This window comes from Tiliqua scincoides, chromosome 14 (assembly GCF_035046505.1).
Source record: "Tiliqua scincoides isolate rTilSci1 chromosome 14, rTilSci1.hap2, whole genome shotgun sequence".
Lineage (NCBI taxonomy): Eukaryota > Metazoa > Chordata > Lepidosauria > Squamata > Scincidae > Tiliqua > Tiliqua scincoides.
In genome coordinates, this window is record NC_089834.1 from 284,020 (window position 1) to 289,019 (window position 5,000).

Consider the following 5,000-nt stretch of genomic DNA (forward strand, 5'->3'; position numbering starts at 1 on the left):
AGTATAGGCGGCGGGAGCCCAGGTCTACCCATTGTAAATATAGGCGGCAGGAGCCCAGGTCAACCCATTCTAAGTATAGGCGGCGGGAGCCCAGGCCTACCCATTGTAAGTATAGGCGGCGGGAGCCCAGGTCCACCCATTGTAAATATAGGCGGCAGGAGCCCAGGTCTACCCATTCTAAGTATAGGCGGCGGTAGCCCAGGTCAACCCATTCTAAGTATAGGCGGCAGGAGCCCAGGTCTACCCGTTCTAAGCACAGGCGGCAGGAGCCCAGGTCTACCCACTGTAAGCACAGGAGGAGGGAGCCCAGGTCTTCCCATTCCGAGCATAGGCGGCAGGAGCCCAGGTCTACCCATTCTAAGCATAGGCGGCGGGAGCCCAGGTCTACCCATTCTAAGTAGAGGCGCGAGGAGCCCAGGTCTACCCATTGTAAGCATAGGCGGCGGGAGCCCAGGCCTACCCATTGTAAGTATAGGCGGCGGGAGCCCAGGTCTACCCATTGTAAATATAGGCGGCAGGAGCCCAGGTCTACCCATTGTAAATATAGGCGGCAGGAGCCCAGGTCTACCCGTTCTAAGCATAGGCGGCAGGAGCCCAGGTCTACCCATTGTAAATATAGGCGGCGGGAGCCCAGGTCCACCCACTGTCAGTATAGGCGGCGGGAGCCCAGGTCTACCCACTGTAAGCACAGGAGGCGGGAGCCCAGGTCTTCCCATTCCGAGCATAGGCGGCAGGAGCCCAGGTCTACCCATTCTAAGCATAGGCGGCGGGAGCCCAGGTCTACCCATTGTAAGTATTGGCGGCAGGAGCCCAGGTCTACCCACTGTAAGCATAGGAGGCGGGAGCCCAGGCCTACCCATTCTGAGCATAGGTGTCAGGAGCCCAGGTCTACCCACTGTAAAGATAGGCGCTGGAAGCCCAGGTCAACCCATTGTAAGTATAGGCGGCGGGAGCCCCGGTCAACCCATTCTAAGTATAGGCGCGAGGAGCCCTGGTCTACCCATTCTAAGCATAGGCGGGAGGAGCCCAGGTCTACCCACTGTAAGCATAGGAGGCGGGAGCCCAGGTCTACCCATTCCGAGCATAGGCGGCAGGAGCCCAGGTCTACCCGTTCTGAGCACAGGCGGCAGGAGCCCAGGTCTACCCGTTCAAAGCATAGGCGGGAGGAGCCCAGGTCTACCCACAGTAAGCATAGGAGGCGGGAGCCCAGGTCTACCCATTCTGAGCATAGGCGGCAGGAGCCCAGGTCTACCCGTTCTAAGCACAGGCGGCAGGAGCCCAGGTCTACCCACTGTAAGCACAGGAGGAGGGAGCCCAGGTCTTCCCATTCCGAGCATAGGCGGCAGGAGCCCAGGTCTACCCATTCTAAGCATAGGCGGCGGGAGCCCAGGTCTACCCATTGTAAGTATTGGCGGCAGGAGCCCAGGTCTACCCACTGTAAGCATAGGAGGCGGGAGCCCAGGCCTACCCATTCTGAGCATAGGTGTCAGGAGCCCAGGTCTACCCACTGTAAAGATAGGCGCTGGAAGCCCAGGTCAACCCATTGTAAGTATAGGCGGCGGGAGCCCCGGTCAACCCATTCTAAGTATAGGCGCGAGGAGCCCTGGTCTACCCATTCTAAGCATAGGCGGGAGGAGCCCAGGTCTACCCACTGTAAGCATAGGAGGCGGGAGCCCAGGTCTACCCATTCCGAGCATAGGCGGCAGGAGCCCAGGTCTACCCGTTCTAAGCACAGGCGGCAGGAGCCCAGGTCTACCCGTTCAAAGCATAGGCGGGAGGAGCCCAGGTCTACCCACAGTAAGCATAGGAGGCGGGAGCCCAGGTCTACCCATTCTGAGCATAGGCGGCAGGAGCCCAGGTCTACCCGTTCTAAGCACAGGCGGCAGGAGCCCAGGTCTACCCACTGTAAGCACAGGAGGAGGGAGCCCAGGTCTTCCCATTCCGAGCATAGGCGGCAGGAGCCCAGGTCTACCCATTCTAAGCATAGGCGGCGGGAGCCCAGGTCTACCCATTCTAAGTAGAGGCGCGAGGAGCCCAGGTCTACCCATTGTAAGCATAGGCGGCGGGAGCCCAGGGCTACCCATTGTAAGTATAGGCGGCGGGAGCCCAGGTCTACCCATTGTAAATATAGGCGGCAGGAGCCCAGGTCTACCCATTGTAAATATAGGCGGCAGGAGCCCAGGTCTACCCGTTCTAAGCATAGGCGGCAGGAGCCCAGGTCTACCCATTGTAAGTATAGGCGGCAGGAGCCCAGGTCCACCCACTGTAAGTATAGGCGGCGGGAGCCCAGGTCTACCCACTGTAAGTATAGGCGCTGGGAGCCCAGGTCTACCCATTGCAAGTATAGGCGGCAGGAGCCCAGGTCTACCCATTGTAAGTAGAGGCGCGAGCAGCCCAGGTCTACCCATTGTAAGTATAGGCGTCGGGAGCCCAGGTCTACCCACTGTAAGTATAGGCGCTGGGAGCCCAGGTCTACCCATTGCAAGTATAGGCGGCAGGAGCCCAGGTCTACCCATTCTAAGTATAGGCGCTGGGAGCCCAGGTCTACCCATTGCAAGTATAGGCGGCAGGAGCCCAGGTCTACCCGTTCTAAGCACAGGCGGCAGGAGCCCAGGTCTACCCACTGTAAGCATAGCAGGCGGGAGCCCAGGTCTACCCATTGTAAGTATAGGCAGCAGGAGCCCAGGTCTACCCATTGTAAGTATTGGAGGCGGGAGCCCAGGTCTACCCATTCTAAGCATAGGCGGGAGGAGCCCAGGTCTACCCACTGTAGGCATAGGAGGCGGGAGCCCAGGTCTACCCATTTTAAGTATAGGCGGCAGGAGCCCAGGTCTACCCATTCTAAGTATAGGCGCGAGGAGCCCAGGTCTACCCATTGTAAGTATAGGCGGCAGGAGCCCAGGTCTACCCATTCTAAGTATAGGCGGCAGGAGCCCCGGTCAACCCATTCTAAGTATAGGCGCGAGGAGCCCAGGTCTACCCATTGTAAGTATTGGCGGCGGGAGCCCAGGTCTACCCACTGTAAGGATAGGCGCTGGAAGCCCAGGTCTACCCATTCTAAGTAGAGGCGGCAGGAGCCCAGGTCTACCCATTGTAAGTATAGGCGGAAGGAGCCCAGGTCTACCCATTCTAAGTATAGGCGGCAGGAGCCCAGGTCTACCCATTCTAAGCATAGGCGCGAGGAGCCCAGGTCTACCCACTGTAAGCATAGGAGGCGGGAGCCCAGGTCTACCCATTCTAAGCATTGGCGCGAGGAGCCCAGGTCTACCCATTGTAAGTATAGGCGGCGGGAGCCCAGGTCTACCCATTGTAAGTATAGGCGCGAGGAGCCCAGGTCTACCCATTGTAAGTATTGGAGGCGGGAGCCCAGGTCTACCCATTCTAAGCATAGGCGGGAGGAGCCCAGGTCTACCCACTGTAGGCATAGGAGGCGGGAGCCCAGGTCTACCCATTGTAAGTATAGGCGGAAGGAGCCCAGGTCTACCCATTGTAAGTATAGGCGGCAGGAGCCCAGGTCTACCCATTCTAAGTATAGGCGCGAGGAGCCCAGGTCTACCCATTCTAAGTACAGGCGGCAGGAGCCCAGGTCTACCCATTCTAAGTATAGGCGGCAGGAGCCCCGGTCAACCCATTCTAAGTATAGGCGCGAGGAGCCCAGGTCTACCCATTGTAAGTATAGGCGGCAGGAGCCCCGGTCAACCCATTCTAAGTATAGGCGCGAGGAGCCCAGGTCTACCCTTTGTAAGTATAGGAGGCGGGAGGAGCCCAGGTCTACCCATTGTAAGTATTGGCGGCGGGAGCCCAGGTCTACCCATTCTAAGCATAGGCGGGAGGAGCCCAGGTCTACCCACTGTAGGCATAGGAGGCGGGAGCCCAGGTCTACCCATTGTAAGTATAGGCGGAAGGAGCCCAGGTCTACCCATTGCAAGTATAGGCGGCAGGAGCCCAGGTCTACCCATTGTAAGTATAGGCGCGAGGAGCCCAGGTCTACCCATTCTAAGCATAGGCGGCGGGAGCCCAGGTCTACCCATTGTAAGTATAGGCGCGGAAGTCCCGATGGGGTCGAATTTGACGCGCGTTCCCCAGAAGCGGTTCCAGGAGGTCGGGCGGATCCTGGGGCCGAACCCCGGTTGTCCGGACGGCACACCCGCCTCGGGCGTGTTCTCCCGGGTATATGGGGAAGGTGTCCCGATGGGGCTCGAATGTGACGAGCGTGCCCCAGAAGCGGTTCCAGGAGGTCGGGCGGATCCTGGGGCCGAACCCCGCGCGTCCGGACGGCTCACCCGACTCGGGCGTTCCCTCCCGGTTAGAGGGGGGGAAGGCGTCTTCGGCTTGGGCTCCGGAAGTCAGCGCTCCGCACGGGGGAGCCCAGGCGCGCCCGGGCAGTGTGCCGCCCCGTCCTTCACGGGGCCCAGGCCTACCCTACCCTACCCGGGCTGGGCGCAGCGCCGAGTCCCGCGGGGAGCCCCGGTCTACCCGTTCTAAGTACGGGCGCTCGGAGCCCAGGTCTACCCATTGTAAGTATAGGCGCGGAAGTCCCGATGGGGTCGAATTTGACGCGCGTTCCCCAGAAGCGGTTCCAGGAGGTCGGGCGGATCCTGGGGCCGAACCCCGGTTGTCCGGACGGCACACCCGCCTCGGGCGTGTTCTCCCGGGTATATGGGGAAGGTGTCCCGATGGGGCTCGAATTTGACGAGCGTGCCCCAGAAGCGGTTCCAGGAGGTCGGGCGGATCCTGGGGCCGAACCCCGCGCGTCCGGACGGCTCACCCGACTCGGGCGCGTCCTCCCGGGCATATGGGGAAGGTGTCCCGATGGGGGTCGAATGTGACGAGCGTGCCCCAGAAGCGGTTCCAGGAGGTCGGGCGGATCCTGGGGCCGAACCCCGGGCGTCCGGACGGCACGCCCGACTCGGGCGTGTCCTCCCGGGTATACGGGGAAGTTGTCCCGATGGGGGTCCAATGTGACGAGCGTGCCCCGGAAGCGGTTCCAGGAGGTCGGG